The following is a 20,008-nucleotide window of genomic DNA, read 5'->3' as shown; positions in this document are numbered from 1 at the left end:
TGCCGACACCAGCTGTGCAGAAGCAGGCGACTGAGTCTTCATCTGAGTTTGGTCTGTAAGCAACTTAGGGCAGGGCCTCACCACCATGCAAGCCTGCAGTGTTATACAAGTACTGACTCTTCATCCTGTGTGAGCCCAATTGTATAGGAGACAATTGGAGGCTCAGTGGCTGCTACAGAATAGCATTCACCAGAAAGCAAAGAGCACTAATAAGCAGCATTGCTTAAGGCAGCCAGCAGAGGGACATAAGGGGTTAACATTGCTGGTACCAAAAGATTAGAAGGAAGTTGTCAGCCATTTGAAACTCTCCTGGAATTGAAGCTTTGGGTAGTTTACTTTACAGCATCCCTGCAGGACTCCACTGCACTGATACCATTGTTCAGTTGCGACAGATGAAAACAAACTATTTGATCAAATCAAGAAGGCTCCTTGCATGTCTCTGCACCAGTGGCTCTGACTTGCTGCTGTTGCATTTCAAGAAATCCTTATTCTAGAGTTTTGTTTTAAAGCAAGACCCTGTGGCTTTTAGCAAATCGATCAAGAACCTGTTGAAACTCTTTCAGGGGGGCTCCTTGGGGTTCTGCAATAACCAACCCCAACCTTTGTCAGCCCACACGCAGCAAACTCCTGGCTGCACCACAAAAAAGGTTGGCTCAGGAGGAGCTAATGTGACACCTGCACAGGAGACTGACAAGATGAGGCACGATAAGCAAACCAGGAAGCCCCGCCTTTCAGTTAAGCAGGAATGGCAGATACCGCACCCACTTACATGAGGCACTGACTCACAGCTGTGCAACAAACCAGCTAAATGACCCTGAGATTTCATAGGGAAGTCATTTGAATCGGGTGGACCTCAAGTATACTGTTTCAGGACAATTCACACAGGTAAACCAAGACTGGCTTGGTAATGCACAGCAAGTAACACTGAGCCTTGACATTCACTTACATGCTCTCGGGACTCTGCCCCTTAGCTCCCAGCATCCCACACATTAATTATGTTCCTTGGACTTCCTTACGGCATCTCAACTGCTCTTATGGAAACAATGCTAGGCTCCTGCGCTGGGGCTTCTGAATATTGTTGTTTGTTCACTGGCAATTGAAAGCCAACGAGACTTAGGCTATGTCTACACTAAAGACATTACAGTGGGACAGGTGTACGCTGCTCTAAGGTCTCCTGTGTAGCTGCTCTATGCAGACAGGAGAGAGCTCTCCCGCCGGCATAATTAAGTCACCTCTAATGAGCAGCAGTAGATATATTGGCAGGAGAGCATCTCCCACTAACATCGCGCTGTCCACACCTGCGCTGCGGTTGGTGAAACTTTTGCCAGTTAGGGGAGTGTTTTTTTCACACCAGACGGACAAAAGTTTCATTGACTATAGTGCTACTGTAGACAAAGCCTTTGACTCAAATGCCTAAATCACTTCTGAAGATGTGACTTAGGCTGCTAAATCACTTAGGTACTTTTGAAATTTTTACCATTAAAATTTTTACCATTAATGTTTTGCATTTAATTTCCTAGGGTGTTTTTAAAGATAAACAAAGAAAAAAGAAACTACACAAGCATGTGACTCCTGCAGATAAAGGTAAATTCTTATAAATATCATGCTACCCCGTCATTTAACCTGAACCATTAACACCATTAATTTGCTCCAGAATTCACCTCTTGATGCAAAACTGTGTTCCAGAATCTGATTTCATATTTTAAAAACACATTTATTGTGCTGTGGAGAGAACACTGAAAGCATAAACCAAGGGTAAGCCCCTACCATGTTGCCTGCCTGAGCCTGCAGAGAGCCTGAAACAGAAGCTTTGAAAAGTGTGAACTGCTCTGTTCATCTTAATCTATGACCCATGGATTCTGTGATTCCACATCTGGGAAAGTGTGGACCCCTTACTGAATGAGGGAGGCAACCTAGTGACAGAGGATGTGGAAAAAGCTAATGTACTCAATGCTTTTTTTGCCTCTGTCTTCGCGAACAAGGTCAGTTCCCAGACTACTGCACTGGGCAGCACAGTATGGGGAGGAGGTGGCCAACCCTCTGTGGAGAAAGAAGTGGTTCGGGACTATTTAGAAAAGCTGGACGAGCACAAGTGCATGGGGCCGGATGCACTGCATTTGAGGGTGCTAAAGGAGTTGGCGGATGTGATTGCAGAGCCATTGGCCATTATCTTTGAAAACTCATGGTGATCGGGCGAGGTCACGGATGACTGGAAAAAGGCTAATGTAGTGCCTATCTTTAAAAAAGGGAAGAAGGAGGATCCAGGGAACTACTGGCCGGTCAGCCTCACCTCAGTCCCTGGAAAAATCATGGAGTGGGTCCTCAAGTCCTCTGAAGCACTTAGAGGAGAAGAAAGTGATCAGGAACAGTCAGCATGGATTCACCAAGGGCAAGTCATGCCTGACTAACCTAACTGCCTTCTATGATGAGATAACTGGCTCTGTGGATGAGGGGAAAGCAGTGGACATGTTATTCCTTGACTTTTGCAAAGCTTTTGACACGGTCTCCCACAGTATTCTTGCCAGCAAGTTAAAGAAGCATGGGCTGGATGAATGGACTATAAGGTGGCTAGAAAGCTGGCTAGATCGACAGGCTCAACAGGTAGTGATCAATGACTCCATGTCTAGTTGGCAGCCGATATCAAGCAAAGTGCCCCAAGGGTTGGTCTGCAGCAAGTCTGCAGATGACACTAAACTGGGAGGAGTGGTAGATACGCTGGAGGGTAGGGATAGGATACAGAGGGACCTATTCAAATTAGGGGATTGGGCCAAAAGAAATCTGATGAGGTTCAACAAGGACAAGTGCAGAGTCCTGCACTTAGGATGGAAGAATCCAATGCACCGCTACAGACTAGGGACCGAATGGCTCGGCAGCAGTTCTGCAGAAAAGGACCTGAGGTTACAGTGGATGAGAAGCTGGTTATGAGTCAACAGTGTGCCCTTGTTGCCAAGAAAGCTAATGGCATTTTGGGCTGTAAAAGTAGGAGCACTGCCAGCAGATCGAGAGACGTGATCATTCCCCTCTATTCGACATTGGTGAGGCCTCATCTGGAGTACTGAGTCCAGTTTTCGGCCACACACTACAAGAAGGATGTGGAAAAATTGGAAAGTGTCCAGCAGAGGGCAACAAAAGTGATTAGGGGGCTGGAACACATGACTTATGAGGAGAGGCTGAGGGAACTGGGATTATTTAGTCTGCAGAAGAATGAGGGGGGATTTGATAGCTGCTTTCAACTACGTGAAAGGGGATTCCAAAGAGGATGGCTCTAGACTGTTCTCAGTGGTAGCAGATGACAGAACAAGGAGTAATGGTCTCAAGTTGCAGTGGGGGAGGTTTAGGTTGGATATTAGGAAAAACTTTTTCACTAGGAGAGTGGTGAAGCACTGGAATGGGTTACCTAGGAAGGTGGTGGAATCTCCTTCGAGGTTTTTAAGGTCAGGCTTGACAAAGCCCTGGATGGGATGATTTAGTTGGGAATTAGGTCCTGCTTTGAGCAGGGGTTGGACTAGCTGACCTCCTGAGGTCCCTTCCAACCCTGATATTTTATGATTCTTTGGGGTCAGGGAGCTAGAGTCCTACTTGCATCCAGGGTGTTCCTAGCCTCTGTTTGCCAAAAGCGGGGAATGGGCGACTGGGAATGGATCACTTGATGATTACCTGTTCTGTTCAATTCCTCTGGGGCACCTGGCTTTGGCATTGGCCACTGTCGGAAAATGGGATACTGGGCTAGATGGACTTGTGTTCAGGGAACAGAGGGAATGAGAAGTGCGGGTTGGATTGCCTAAGGAACAGCATGGAGAGCCAGGGAGATGAATTGCTGTAGCTGGCTACAGGCTCGTCTTCTCCGTTGCAGGCAGACATGAGGGAAAGGAGGTTGCTTGGACAGCACTGTGGGAGAGCATAATAAAAATGCCCTTTCTCAAAGATAATTATTATTAAAAAGAATCACTGATTAATGGCCAGTCAAAGAGTATTTTCATCTCTGGGCCACAGCTATGTGTGTCAGAAGAGGGATGGGGCAGCGCGGTAAGGGGGCAGGGAGCCGGGTGTGGAGGTTGGATAGAGGGCAGAGGAGTTGGGGGGTGGTCAGGGGCCGGGGCAGTCAGAAGACGGGGAACAGGGGGGTTGAATGGGGGTTGATACACAAGTGAGGAAGTCAAGCAGAGAGACTCATGTTGCTTCATTGGCAATTACTGATATTTGGAATCTAATCCTAAAAGAAGGACAGAATCAACAGAGTAAAGAAATGGCACTGTCCAGATTCTTCTAAGCCCTGGAGAGTGCAAACCATAAAACAGCAGCTGAGCAAGGGTCTCCCTCTAAAGTGCTTTTTCAGGCAAGGCTGGACATCATGTCTTCATTTCACTTGGCCTTTCTCTCTTGGACTGTCTGAAGAGCATGTCACAGGAAAGAAACATTGACTTTGCTGTGCTCTGGCTGGACCAGACCATCTCCCCCACCCCTCTGCTTCTGCCCAAAGAGGGGAAAGAGTGGGAAACCCAGGCCTTTGGCCCAACTTTTCTCGGTGGTAAGAGAATGAAGTCAACCAGAACAAGTCTCCCCCACTGCCAACTCTAGGAAGCCCCAAAACACTGTCTGTGAATTTGGAGCTGTGCATTTTCGTGAATGAAGGAGGAGCAGGTAGGGCAGGGATCTCCCAAGTAAAACAGAACTGACCACATCAACATTGCCACACTTGGGCTCCGCTCTCGCTCAGATGTCATTTTGTCAGTCTGGGTGTATTTAATTTATACGGTAGCCTTTCCTCCTCGGCCAGTCCTTAATCATCTGTATTGCTCTTCCTTGAACTCCCTCTAATTAGTCTACACATTTCTGGTAATGAAGGGCTCAGAAGTGAGTGCAACACGGCAGCTGCAGATTCACCTGAGTGGCATGGAGAAGTAATTTACCCCCTGCTCCCTGCAGGCCAAAGCTGTATACACATTTTGCAGATATTCTGCATCATGCTCATGTCTAGTTTCATGTCCACTAACTCCCTGGGTGTCTTTTAACATTCACATCAGAGACACAGTATCAATCTACATACCTAGATACTTGTGTGGGCTTCATCACCCTAGGGTCTGAGGGTAACATTTTCAAAAGCACTGAGGTGCCTACGTCCTATATTCAAAAGGGGCTTTGATTTCAATGGGAGTTAGGCACCTACATATCTTTGAGAATTTGGCCTTAGGAGCCACTAAAAGCATTTAGGCACCTTGTCCCATTGAGTCTCCTAAGTCACATATGTGCTTTTGAAAACGTTACTGTGAATGCCCAACTCTCTCTTGTCCTTCCTGGCCATAGAGAAGCAGGTGAAGGGGTTTTGGTGGCTTTTAATGAATCTCTGAGAATGAAGGGGCTGCTGTGGGGAAGCCAAGAGGTAGGCTCTTCATTTAGCTCGGAATATGGAACGGCAAGTGATTCTTATTTCTTCTGGCAGAGATCTCAAGTTGTACTCGAGATCTCTGTGAACACAGAGCTCACCTTCCTGTGTGTGACCTACAGAGTACTCCTGGGTGAATTCTGCACCACTGTGCATGCACAGAATTTATGTTCCCAGAAGATTTCTTTACCTCCCCCCAGAAGAATGAATTTCTGACAGGGAAGCAAATGGAAGCCACAAGAGTGGTCGTGTAACCCACCCCAGCAGTATGTTTCGAGTGCGGGGGCAGCCGGCAGAGAGGTAAATCACTATGGGGCAAGGGGCAGGACTGGGGAAGACCCAGCTGGTGCCTTGTGACAAAGTGGGGATTTTCCCTTGTTATGTCGTATGTGAGCCTTACTGTTGAACCTATATGAGTTTTATTGTTTTGCATGAATACTGTGCATGCCTCCATTTCCCTGTGTGCTGCACCAATGCCAAGGTGGTGGGAATAAGGGTGTGTGACTTTGGCTGAGACCTGTGGGGGCAGGTGAGGCTGCTCAGGCTGCCTGCATGTGAACGAAGGACAATGCCCGTTGTAACTTGAGAACCAGGAGGGGGATGCAACCAGGTGACTCTCGGCCCAGGAATCAGGACAAAGACTGGAGGAGGAACAATGGGTGTGTCAGAGACCAGGCAGCAGAGTAACAAGTAACAGTAACAAGTAACAGAAACACCAACAGAAAGGACAGGGCAGAGGGTGTTTGTACAGAATCTAGCACAATGTGTCCCCATTCTTGGTTTGTCCTTAGACACTACCAGAATAAATGTGTTATGTATTACCTCTTCACCAGCCAGGACAGAGCCCCTTCCAGTCTGTGGCACTCCCCTTCTGTAGGATTCCCAAGGGCACTGGTGGGCAGGAGAAACTCTGGCTGTGGTGCCAGGCAGCTGGGGAGGACAGAGATCTCTGGAGCTAGTGTTCCAGGGTCTGCTGGATAGCCCTGCATCTCTGTTAGATACACGGTTTCTAGGAAATAAATTTGCTGTCCATGTCATGAGACTTGGCATCCAAGGGTTAAGAAGACCACATCCCTCATCCTCTCCATGGGACAGCAAATCTTACCCCTCTGACAGACCCTCACAGCTTTCATCCCCTTTGGCCACCTTTGTGGTTTGTCTCCAGCAGCGCAGATCTGACTTGAGGATTTCTCTCCTGCAGAATACCTGTGTTAAGGGTTGCATCCGATGAAGTGAGCTGTAGCTCACAAAAGCTTATGCTCAAATAAATTTGTTAGTCTCTAAGGTGCCACAAGTACTCTTTTTCTTTTTGCGAATACAGACTAACACGGCTGCTACTCTGAAACCTGTGTTAAGGGTATTTCCCCAGACACTGAAGATGCTTCACTCCAAGCGGAACCTTATGTTGGTACTCCCTGCCCAGTGCACAAGCTACACAAAGGGAGTATTAAGGCTGCAACTCTAAAAATGCATAAAACCTGAGACATTTTAAAGACAAACTTCCAACAGAAACATTATATCTCCTATGTCGCACCCAGACTAAGACATTCTCTGCATTTCACAGCATGAACTGTATTCCAAAATACTACACACAAAGATGCCATGTAGCTAAGTTAACTTTGCTGTGGGGACCTTCGCATTAGGATTCCATTTCTGCTGCGTGTTTAAATTCTTGACATTAATGCTACATTAACGTTATTTAGTTTTAAAGTGGAGGACAGTTTTTCCTCCACTTTGAAACAGACATTTGCAAATGATTCACATGACACAGGGAATGAATGATTTCTCAGTTCTGCTCCAAATACCAGAGGAGAGAGAAGATTCCTGAACTAGTATGTTTCACTAATGTATCACATGTACCAACAAGTTCTTGAAGCAGTTTCATCATATTTTCCCTTTAAGGTAACCCATTACACACCCACATGAGGCACAGGGACCTCACAACACGAGCCAGCTGAAAGTGCTGCAATGGAATCAGATGATCAACTCAGGCTTTCAGTCTCTGCGGTATCTTCTTGGCTTTAGAATCTGTATGGCATGTTTTTCAACACATCCAGACAAGGAAGCCACTTACTACTGCTCAGTTTTAGGATTCAGACTGTATGCATGAAAACAATTTACACCATTAAGAGTTAATGTGAAAACAAAGCAGGACAGGTCCAGTTGCAGCCTGTCATGAACATGCAGCACTGCAGCAAAATCTGTTATTCACAATTCTAAGATGTTCTGCTGAATGCAGCATAATATGACAGAGCTGAAAAAAATGCTAAAACAGAGAGTTACACTCTGATGAGCCCTTGATAGATATCGTTAAGCAAATTTTAGTCAATTTGAATTGTCCAGATTATGTAACATAAAATTATTTTTAAAGTGAAACATTTAATTAAAAGAAAAAGAAATTTTCTTGATCTCTCTGCTCAGCGGTGTATCCTACCTGCATTTAGACTTCTCTCACCTAGTTAGGTAGGGAGATGCATTTTTAACTAGACTCTCAGACTTTAAAAGGTCAGAAGGGACCATTATGATCATCTAGTCTGACCTCCTGCACAGTACAGGCCACTGAACCTCACCCACCCACTGGTGTGATAGACCCAGAACCTCTGTGTGAGTTACTGAAGTACTCAAATTATGATTTAAAGACTTTAAATTACAGAGAATCCAATCCACCATTGACTTTAGTTCAAACCAGTAAGAGATCCATGCTGCAGAGGAAGGCAACCCCCACCCCGCACAGTGTCTCTACCAATGTAACCTGGAGAAAAATTCCTTCCCAACCTCAAATAAGGCAATGAGTTATACCCTGAGCATGTGGGCAAGACCCAGCAGCCAGACACCTGGGAAAGAATTCACTGTAGTAACTCAGAGCCCTCCCCATCTAGTGTCCCATCACCAGCCATTGGAAATATTCGCTACTAGCAGTCACAGCTGGGCCAGATGCCATGATAGGAAATATCATACCATCCCCTCTACTAACTGAGAACCTAATACTTAATAAATTCTTTAGAACCCATTGTAAAAGAAGAAGTTACACAAGAAAACACAGAACCAACTGAGCAAACTGCCTAGGTGGCAGGAGTCTCAGTACTGAATACTACAGTAAAGTTGAGAAGGCCCTGTCATTCAAACCGTCCCTTATAGGTGCTCATTCCTTGCTCAGAAATATTCCTTATTCACTGAAAGTTTTGGGCCCAGCCCTAAAGCAGTTTTTAGGAAGTATGAAAAAAAATCTGTCCAGCCATTTCTGAACTAGGTGATCATGACAAAACCCAAAACAATTAATAACTTTTCCAATTAAAAAAAAAAGTTTCACTCTTGTTCACATAACACAAAAAGGGGTTGAAATTTAAAACTTAAAACATAGTGTGTGGATAGTCCTCAATGAAGGCTTGTTGACAGGTAAGTTTGATACTGAGTGAGGTTCTCCTGCTTGTGTTAGGCAAGGGATCAGCCTAGCCCAGAAGGCCACACTGGTTCCTTCTGGCTTTAAAAAAATCTATTGCTCTGAAAACAATTGGCGGAGTAAGTTCACAGTTACAGCTGTTTGGATGCATGTGTTGGTATACGGATGATTGATTAAACAGACTAAAGCCCAAACTGTCGCCATCATGGCTGGAAGGGGCAAAAACACCACACATTACCCTTGGTCCCGAGGGGCATGAAAGAGTGGGAGATGTAAGCCCTGCAGCATTGCTCCCTCTTCCCTCGCCCACAGGGGACTGAGATCTACATGCAGAGAGCTGGGCAAGGCTGGGTGCTTCTGCCCCACAGGGTCGGCAGTTGTGCAAAAGCAGAACTGTGCTGGGCACATGCACCAATCTATGCTGGCAAGAATGATACTGTGCTGTTCAAAGTCACAAGGAAAGCACCATGGTGGCACAGACAAGTAAGCAAACATGTATGGGCAGATAGTAATGCTGCTATGGTCTATGTTGGCAGATGCCAATTTTCCAAAGTTCAGCTGAATCATAAAAATTCTGTTCTCTTCCACAGGGATTTAAGTGATCAGTTTTTGTGCCAACCCTTCACAAATCTGGAGGCATGAGCTAGTGACCGGGAACTGGGAACTCTTGAATTCTAACCCTGGCTCTCACACAGACTCTTTCTGTGGCCTTGGATAAGTCATTTTACCTGCCGCAGTCTTCCCATCTACAAAATGTGGCTAATGATACTTAGGTGCCTCAGGGCAATTGTGAGAATTTACTGGTTAATATTGGTACAGCTTTTTGAGGTGGACAAGTGGAGCGTATAAGTGGTCAAAGCTAGTAAATGAATCCAAACCCCAGTGCTGCTCCCAGATTGATTTGGCACAAACTGACCCACGTGCATTTATTCTCTCTCTCTCCCTTTTCAATTTAGTTTTGTGGTTTTTTTCCCTTTATTTAACAATATGCAAACAGCAATGCATTATAATAAACAGCTTTAGTATAGAAAAGTCAGCGAACACAAAGGATATGCTTTTCAGAACAACAGAAAACTTGCCCAAATAGCAGAGACTGTCTAAAGCTGTAACAACAGAAGTAGTAAATTGAAATACTGCAACTGGGCAATGAAGCCAAGTTTACAAACTTAGGGCCATATTCTCAGATAATGTAAATCACCTCTGCTCCATTGAAATCAAGAGAAATATGCCACTTTACACCAGCTGTGAACCTGTCTAGCATATCTTATATGAACACACACCTATTGATGGATATTTTGTTACATTTGACAGGTCAATACTTTGGCAGCCTTTCCCTGGCCTTCTTAACCCAATAAATATCTGATCCAAGTTCTGTCCTAGGATGGTTCTTTGTACAATAACATAATGAACTTCAGAGACTGAGTACAACCTGGAGAGTTATCCCAATGCTCCAGTGCATGGAACTAGCGGTCCTCATATGCTCATCCTGCAGTGAGTACAACTGAAACGTGTCACTCTTGTCTACACATTGGTTGATGTGCTGATTTTAGTATTATACCCAACTACCAAAGATAAATGTTCTAATCAAATGATACTATTTTCATCCCATTATTATAATAATACTTTGCTGCTTTCTAGCAGCTCCTTCCATCTGAGAATCTAAGTACTTTGCAAACATTAGTTAAAGCAGCTTCACAACCTCTGAGACAGGCAAGTTAGCTCCATTTTACAGATAGGAAATGGAGTCCTTGTCTACATTGCGGTGTGTCTGCATAAGTGCAAACCTCTAGTGCAGATGAGCAAAGCTGCCATTTGCATCAGTGCATCTTACTCTACTTCCATCATTTATGGAAATGAAACCTGGGTGACCTATTGACAGTACCTCTAGAGTCTGGAGAGGTATCACCAACGATGCATCCAGAAGATCCTTCGCATCAAGTGGCAAGATCACCACACTAATGCCAGCTTCCTCACTTAAGCAATGTCACCATCATTGAAGCAATGATCCTCATGCACCAACTCTGCTGGGCTGGACATTGTGTGCGGATGCCAGACTCTCACCAAAACAAGTCCTCTACTCTCAGCTCACCCATGGTCAGAGATCTTGTGGTGGTCAGAGGAAATGCTACAAAGAGACACAAAGCATGTCTCAAGAAAACTGCGGTGGACACCACAAACTGGGAGGAGCAAGCCACCAACTGAACTCAATAATGCCACATCCTCCATCAGGCAGTGGCCCGCTTCAAGAAGAAGCGCCTTGCCCTCAAAGCTGAAAAGTGGGGGGGAAGGGAATAAAACTTTCTCCCAGCAGGCAGCTGACCCACCAGGAAATGTCTCCACCTACTGTGGGTGGAGGTCTGGTTCCAGGACTGGACTCCTAAGTCATCTCAGGACCCATATGTAAATCTGTGGTAGAGATCATCACTGAATTGAGGGAATCGCCGATGATTACAGCCCTACCAAATTCACGGCCATGAAAAAAATGTGTCACAAACTGTGAAATCTGGTGTCCCCCCGGTGAATATGGTCTTTTGTGTGCTTTTACCCTATACTATACCGGTTTCACAGGGGAGACCAGCGTTTCTCAAATTGGGGGTCCTGACCCAAAAGGGAGTTGTGGGGGGGGGGGGGGAATGTCACAAGGTTATGGGGGCGGTGTCAAGGTATTGCCACCCTTACTTCTGCGCTGCCTTCAGAGCTGGGTGACCGGAGGGCGACAGCTGTTGGCTGGATGCCCAGCTCTGAAGGCAGCGCCCCGCCAGCAGCAGTGCAGCATAGGGGTGGCAATCCCGTACCCGGCCATCCTGACTTTTGCGCTGCTGCTGGTGGCGGCTCTGCCTTCAGAGCTGGGCTCCCGGCCAGCTGCCGCCGCTCTCCAGCTGCCCGGCTCTGAAGGCAGCGCCCTGCCAGCAGCAGTGCACAATAGGGGTGGCGATCCCGTACCCGGCCATCCTGACTTCTGCGCTGCTGCTGGCGGCGGCTCTGCCTTCAGAGCTGGGCTCCCGGCCAGCTGCCGCCGCTCTCCAGCTGCCCGGCTCTGAAGGCAGCGCCCCGCCAGCAGCAGTAAGGGTAGCAGTACTGCAACCTCCCCTACAATAACCTTGTAACCACCCCCCCATAACTCTTTTTTGGGTCAGGACCCCTAAAACAACACACTGAAACTTCAGATTTAAATAGCTGAAATGATGAAATTTAGGATGTTTAAAATCCTCTGACAGTGAAATTGACCAAAATGGACCATGAATTTGGTAGGGCCCTACTGATGAGGACGACCTCCAAGCAGGGGTAAGGAAAAGCCGGACAAATTGTGGTTTATAGCAGTTTATCTGGTCTACAGTAGCTGAAATCTCAGTGTAAAAAAGGCCAAAGACACAGAGAGGTTGAGGCCAAAATTGTGAAATTTGGGTGGCTAAAGTTAGGCACTTAAGTTCATATTTAGTCGCTTAAATAAGCGGCCTGATTTTCAAAGGTGCCAAGTACCACAAATGCCCTTGACCTTTGTAGGAGCTGCCGGTGCTCAGCACTTTTAGGAATCAGGCCACTTATTTAGCCGCCTAACTTTAGCCAGCAGAGGTCGAATTATGGTTTTCACCCAACTGAATCAGTGGCTGCTAGAGCTCTAGAAACCGGAACTCCGATTCCCAGTCCCCTTCTAGGCACGCTCCCATTGTTCCTGTAAACTCACTTTTGTAAAGGTAAGAAGCAGTAGCAGTCAAACTCTACCAGAGACAAAGCCAAATCTCACAGGGAGGGTAAATGAAATGGCTGCTGCTCCTAAATCTAAACACGGCAATCCAGCAATATGAATAATTCACGGCAACACTTAGTACATTTACCAAACTATGGAGAAAAGAGATTGAATTAAGACTATTGTCAATAAAGGAAATAAAATGCGGCACAGTGAAGATGGGGGAAAAGCCTGGCCCCCCCGGAAGATGGCCCTGCCTGGAACAGAGTGAGTGAGTGACAGGACAAGTACAGGCAGCAAGTATACGTACGATTTTAGAATTTTAAAGCAATTTTTGCAGTTATTGGACTGTACTAAGAGTTAGAAGCGGTTACACCTCATAAACCCTGCATTATAACCATTACCACTACTCATAATTAATAGAAGAAATGGTTTTAAACATACATTTTCTAGCCAAGATTATTTGCTTAACCAGATTTCAGAGTAACAGCCGTGTTAGTCTGTATTCGCAAAAAGAAAAGGAGTACTTGTGGCACCTTAGAGACTAACCAATTTATTTGAGCATAAGCTTTCGTGAGCTACAGTATGCATCCGATGAAGTGAGGTGTAGCTCACGAAAGCTTATGCTCAAATAAACTGGTTAGTCTCTAAGGTGCCACAAGTCCTCCTTTTCTTTTTGCTTAACCAGAGATTCAAGTTTCTGAATATTTTCCCATTTAGTGAAAAGGTTCAGTTAAGCTAACATCATTTTTTGAAGAGATTATATAATAAATACCAAATGTATTATATGTCCTAATTGCTGGCCTGAGTGAAAAGGAATGAATTTACAGTGTCAGAAGGCTTGCTTACACTGGAAAAATATATCATGTTAGAAGTTGTGTTAACTAAAACGTGTTCCCTAACACAGTGTTAAATACATTCGCAATGTTGTTGTAGCTGTACTGGTCTCAGGATGTTAGAAAGACAAGATGGGTGAGGTAACATCTTTTACTGGACCAACTTCTGTTGGTGAGAGAGACAAGCCTGAGCTACACAAAGCTCTTTAAAGTATTTAACAAATATGATTTAGCACGTAGAGCGGATAAGGACATGTTTTAAATGGTGGTCATCTGGTTGTGCTTAACCCTAGGGATTAATACTTTCTAAACAAGACTTGCTCCTGTCTACACTAGGAACTAAGTTGTGTTTAACATCATGTTAGTTAAAACGTATTCAATAACATGTTTTCCAACGTAACACATTTTCCCAGTATAGACAAAGCTGGAGAAGTTAGCACAGAGTATCCTGTCAACATTTTTATAGTCAGCTTCCTGGATGCCAGAATCAACAATGTGGCTTCAAACTGGAGGGAAGAGACTTTACTGGAACAGCTTGTGTGCATAAGACTAATAATTTCTATAAACACTGGTATTTCTTTTCAAACATTTTCCCCAATTTTAATTAACAAATTTGCACTATCAGGAAATTTTCAAAAGTGAACCCTCCGTTGCTACTTATTATTTATTTAAAATGCATCCGTCGTAGAAGTATTCAGAAATAAAACTGTTAATGATAAGTTGAGGGTGTTAATGAAGCAATAAACATGCCCTGGCCTAAATGAGCTATGAAGGTGGAAGGGCTTCTCAGCCCAGGAAATAGCTATTACGGAGTGAACAAGGAACCCCGTGCTTTGTGGTTTCCACCTGCCACCTCTGTGTATGATTTATTGCTAGGAATCCTTGCATTCAGAACTTCTACCAGATGCTCCCCAAAATACATCAACCCTAGTTTTCTAAATCTTTCTTCTTCTGACTCTTTCTTATCTCTTCTGGAAGGCTTAGCCCGCCTACCCCTCATTCTCTCTAAGAACAGTTATTAATATCTAAGTAAGGATGACAGCGTGGGGACGAGGTCAGACATTAATACAGTCATCTTTATTGTGGGCACACTTACAGAGAATTCTGACAGCAATGGCCTGTCTCTAGGGCCCTACCAAATTCATGGTCCATTTTGGTCAATTTCACGGTCAAAGGATTTTAAAAAATTGTAAATCTCATGATTTTAGCTATTTAAATCTGAAATTTCACAGTGCTATTTTAGGGGTTCTGACCCAAAAAGAGTTGGGGGGAGTCGCAAGGTTGTTGTAGGGGAGGTTGCAGCACTGTCACCCTTAATTCTGCACTCCTGCTGCTGGCGGCAGCTGCCTTCAGGACTGTGGAGCCGGAGAGCGGCGGCTGCAGCCTGGGAGTCCAGCTCTGAAGGCAGAGCCACTGCCGGCACCAGCACAGAAGGAAGGATGGCCCGGTACGGGATTGCCACCCTTACCTCTGCACTGCTGCCTGCTGAGCTGGGCCCTCCGTCAGCAGCCACCACGCCCAAACTGCCCAGCTCGGAAGGCAGCAGCGCAGAAGTAAGGGTGGCAGATTTCACAGTTCATGACGCATTTTTCATGGCTGTGAATTTGGCAGGGCCCTACCTATCTCACAACGGAGACACTTCGATTATCCATACACAGATTATGTAAATTCATATGCTTTCAGTGGCTGAGGACCATTTTTAACCAAAGTGTGTTCATTTGCATATTGTACAAGTACTGATAAATGCTGTAACCCTTTCCTCATCCCAGATGATCAAAGCAAAGTGCATAACTTCAAAACAAACATATAGGTATGGCTCAGAAACGTACATCTTCCCTGGGCTCTGGTGGCCTGATGCAACTCCAGTGCTACAGAATAGTTCAGAACTAAATGTGTCATTTTAAGTATCTTCAACTGTTCGCTAGATGTTCATGTACATCCACACACACCAAAGTGATGTTTAAAAACTCATTATCTATGTACATTTCAATTATTAATTTTTTCAGTGGTTTGGTAAGCCAGGAGAAATTAACTACTCCTGACATTTACAGATTAAAATCTAATCCTTCCAAGCCTAGTTCTAATGTATTTATTGGTTGATCTGGGTGTCCTTAAACTGGCTTAACTGGTTTAGATGTTTGAGATTTGGCATAAGAAAAATGCAAGTTTGCAATTAAAGTGTCTTACTATTGTGGAGAAATATCCCCTCTGCGAGGGCTCCACAAACATTAAAACACAAATACCAGCAATCACCACTTGGAAACGATAAATGCAGCATCTCAGGAAGAATTATAAATGGGAACAGAAAAAGAAGGAAGAAATTTGATCAGTGTTCCAATATTAAAATCACAGTCTTCCCACGAGATTTTAGGATGGGGGAAAGTAAGGCAAAGCCCTCAAAGTAAGCCTCAACTCTGGAAAATCAGAAAAGCTGAAATAAAAATAAAATATAAACCTGAAACTGGTCTTATTAAAGGTGGTATTATTCAGGTATTACTAAGTGAACAACGAGTGTGCGGGGGAATTCAGATGAATACAGAGCTATTGGAAAAGGTAATATTAAGTGGGGATAATAATAAAACAACGGGAAAATTTATTTACAGGGCGCCCATGCCTGGGGTCTCAGGGCACCTAATAAAACTAGAATAGAACAACAACAAAAACCAGAGAGACAACATAATCCGACACATTACAAGGTATTGTAATTGAGCATTACAAGGACAGAATGCCTGTTAATGAATTTCATATTATATTAAACATTGTTGGTTACAAAAAGGTTTAATGAATTCTACAGAAATTGCTGAAAGTCTTGAAAACCAGACAGGGGCCAGTTCCAGAATACTTCTAAAACAGGGCTATGCTGAGATCTCCTAGGACAACGTGCACATATGTTTCTGATGCCTATACTGTACTAAACACATTTGCTCTGAAGTAACAGAGCTGCCCCTCGGCTAACAAACTGGTGCTAACCGAGTGAGAAAATGCTCTGAATATTTAAGGAAAGCAGAAGCCATTGGCGGACTCCTTCTGCAAACAACAGCCTGGATCAGTCAAAGATCATGGTGGGTGAAACAACCCCAAGCTTGATCAGGAAGCCTCTGTGCACTACTTGCCGTCTACGTCTGCATGGTCAGGAAAATGGTTTCGTTTTAGAAACTTGGAAAATTCCTCGGAGTAAACCGAGCAAAAACCGATCTGCCCTGGAGAGGGTTCTGATCAACATAATTATGTCTGACGCAGAAGAATTCTCTGCTTGTTTCCGCATTTAACCATTCAACCAGCACACTGGAGATTTTTCCATTAAAAACTGTGAACTTTCCGCTTAAACCACCCTCCTCAGTAGCAGACCCAACAGCGGGAGACCATTTTCCATTCACGCCGCGAGTTAACTCGACCTCCATGGAACCCCCCAGCGCGAGGACTTTTGCGCAAACCGCAGGGACTTTGTTTGGCCCCTGTGCGTGCTCCGGCGTCTATTGCAAACACCAAACGAAAGGGCGCTGGGATTTCTGAGTCAACATTACCGCAGCCCCGTCTCCCCGGCCAAGGAAACGGCGCTAGGAGAGCTCGCCCGCCAGCGGCTGCGCCTGGCGCGGGGACCCGCTGGGCTCACGCTCCCTGCTGGGCTGCGGGGCGGGAGCTGTCCCCGGCCCCGCACGGAAACGCCGCGGCCCCCGGCCCGGCCGCATGTCGGCGGCTGGCGGGCGGGCTCGGAGCGCGGGGCTCGGCGGCTGGCGGGCGGGCTCGGAGCGCGGGGCTCGGCGGGGAGCTGCGGCCAGAAGTTCCAGCCCCGACTCCGGAGGAGTCTCCCGAACAAAGCAACCGCCGGGGGCCCCGCGCCCCACGCGCCCTTCGCGCCGGCTCCCCCTGCCCCGCCAGGGCTGCCGCCGGCCCCGCGAACAAAGCCAGCGCCTCCCCCGCCCCGCCCCGGGCCGGGCCGGGCTCCCCCGGGACCCGGCCCGCTCCCCGCGGCTCCCCGCACACCCCTGCCGGCCCCGAGCCCGCGTCCCGCCGGGAACTTGCCCGAGTCCCGGGGACGGAGCCTCCTGCCAGGCAGCCGGGTCCCGCCTCTCGCCGCCTGGGGCTCCCGGGGCTCCGCGGCGGCAGCAGCCCGCTGGCTCCGGGCTCGGGCTCGGGCTCCTGACAATGAGAGGCGGGGACCAGCCCGGGCTGGCGGCCTGACGTCAGGGGAGCCGCGGGGCGGGGGGCGCTGGCTTCCCGGGCGGGCCGCGGCGGCGGGGGCGGGCGGGCCCGGAGCGGGGCGCCGCGGCTGGTCCTGCCGCGCGGCTCCCGGGCCCCCGGTCTGCGGCTCGCGGGGCTTTGCCGGGGCGGGGCGCGGGGCGCCGCCCGAGCCAGCCGGGGCAGCCCCTGGCGGCGGCCAACCCGCCGGAATTGCCCGCGAGTCTCCGGGCTTTAAAGATGGGTCTTGAATCGCAGGGCAGGTCACGCGGGGACACCGCCAGGAATAGGTCCGACCCGAGCTGAGCACCCGGCCCTTGGCCAGCGAGAGCAGCGGGCTGCTGGGGCCGGTAACCAGCCGCCGCTGCCTGCGGACAGCCCCTGCCGCCCGGCCTGGCCCCCGGACAGCCCCGCGGAGTTGTGCAGGGAGGCAGAGCCTGGTCTGGGCATGAGCCTTTCCCTGGCCTGGGGAACCCGGCTGAAGTTGCGCCCGGTTCGAGGAGTGCCTGGCTGGTTAAAATAATGTCTCTCCACAGTCCCGGCCCCTAGGCACAGGCCCCTAGCTGCAGTGCACTCACTGGGATTTTCCCTCTAAGAAGTTGCCTATTTAATTATCTTTAAGGGTGCACATAGCGTGCCCTGCCGCATTCCCTACTCAGTGCGAGCCCTCACTGGGGGAACAAACGTGTTTCGCAAGATGGTATTCTCTTGTGGTCAGCAAATTCCTCCACAGTAGAGACTTACCAGGAAAATAAACAGCACCCGTAATAATAATAAACCAAATAACCCCCCAGACACAGTGTTAGGAGCTATGACGGTCGGAAAGCATGTCAGGGAATGCCAGCACTGAGGGCGCCTGTATCATGGTAACTCTGCCCTCTTGTGCATATGCACAGTGACAGTATTTAATTACATAATCTTAGACTATTATCTCCGCAGAACCTCTGCCTCATTCTGTGCGCTGACTGAGCGGCGTGTGTGAAAGATGGAGAAATATTTAGATAATGAGACAGAAGCTGTGGGGATCTTCACATTATTTTTGGTAGGCAAACTTAATTGTGATCGTTCCTACCGTTCAATTTCTTCCCTTTCTAACCTCAACATTTTCTAACTTTTTTTCCACATATTTCTGCCTCTTAAACTTTTTGAGGTGTAGAATTTTATACATGTGCTTGTGGTGACATAAATGGAAACAACTGTGACAAACAATGCTAACATCTTGGTTATTTTCAATTTTTTCCCTTAACTAGCCTATGTACAATATTTTGTTAGTGCTACCTCTAATAGTTAGAACTTCTTCAAACTCCTAAGTTGGCAAAAGATTTTATTTGTAACATTATAGAAAATTAAATCTGTACCTTTGTGATGGGAGAATATCCAGAGAGTATAGATTTCATTTTCTGTAAAATTGCAATTAAATCAGCCCAGCGGTTTAAGGTTTGAAAGAGTTAAAATATCTCTTTTTTAAAAAATTTCCATAGCTCTAAAAGACTAGTGCATGGGTTAGTTATAAAAATAAATGAAAAACAACTCTTATTAGTATTAGCAAACACAACAAGAAAAGGAGTACTTGTGGCACCTTAGAGACTAACCAATTTATTTGAGCATGAGCTTTCGTGAGCTACAGCTCACTTCATCGGATGCATACCGTGGAAACTGCAGCAGACTTTATATATACACAGAGAATATGAAACAATACCTCCTCCCACCCCACTGTCCTGCTGGTAATAGCTTATCTAAAGTGATCATCAGGTTGGGCCATTTCCAGCACAAATCCAGGTTTTCTCACCCTCCACCCCCCCCACACAAATTCACTCTCCTGCTGGTGATAGCCCATCCAAAGTGACAACTCTTTACACAATGTGCATGATAATCAAGTTGGGCCATTTCCTGCACAAATCCAGGTTCTCTCACCCCCTCCCCCCCCTCCCAAAAACCACACACACAAACTCACTATCCTGCTGGTAATAGCTCATCCAAAGTGACCATTCTCCCTACAATGTGCATGATAATCAAGGTGGGCCATTTCCAGCACAAATCCAGGTTTTCTCACACACACACCCCCACCCCCATACACACACAAACTCACTCTCCTGCTGGTAATAGCTCATCCAAACTGACCACTCTCCAAGTTTAAATCCAAGTTAAACCAGAACATCTGGGGGGGGGGGGTAGGAAAAAACAAGAGGAAATAGGCTACCTTGCATAATGACTTAGCCACTCCCAGTCTCTATTTAAGCCTAAATTAATAGTATCCAATTTGCAAATGAATTCCAATTCAGCAGTTTCTCGCTGGAGTCTGGATTTGAAGTTTTTTTGTTTTAAGATAGCGACCTTCATGTCTGTGATTGTGTGACCAGAGAGATTGAAGTGTTCTCCGACTGGTTTATGAATGTTATAATTCTTGACATCTGATTTGTGTCCATTTATTCTTTTACGTAGAGACTGTCCAGTTTGACCAATGTACATGGCAGAGGGGCATTACTGGCACATGATGGCATATATCACATTGGTGGATGTGC

The 20,008-nt window shown here is 46.6% G+C and overlaps 1 protein-coding gene across 2 annotated transcripts in view; it reads right to left on the bottom strand.

Moving 5' to 3' along the window:
• The window catches only part of LUZP1 (leucine zipper protein 1), a 73,185-nt gene extending 55,711 nt beyond the window's left edge, over positions 1 to 17,474 (bottom strand). For both annotated transcript variants that reach the window (XM_048825887.2, XM_048825886.2), the window contains exon 1: positions 17,331 to 17,474. The gene's annotated coding sequence lies outside the window, so the exon portion shown is untranslated. The remainder of the gene's footprint in view (positions 1 to 17,330) is intronic.
• Between the last annotated feature and the right edge of the window lie 2,534 nt (positions 17,475 to 20,008).

Source organism: Caretta caretta, chromosome 19, assembly GCF_965140235.1.
Source record: "Caretta caretta isolate rCarCar2 chromosome 19, rCarCar1.hap1, whole genome shotgun sequence".
In the NCBI taxonomy this organism is placed as follows: Eukaryota; Metazoa; Chordata; order Testudines; family Cheloniidae; genus Caretta; species Caretta caretta.
Note: the sequence above shows the minus strand (reverse complement) of the source record. Positions and strands in the feature narration are given on the sequence as shown.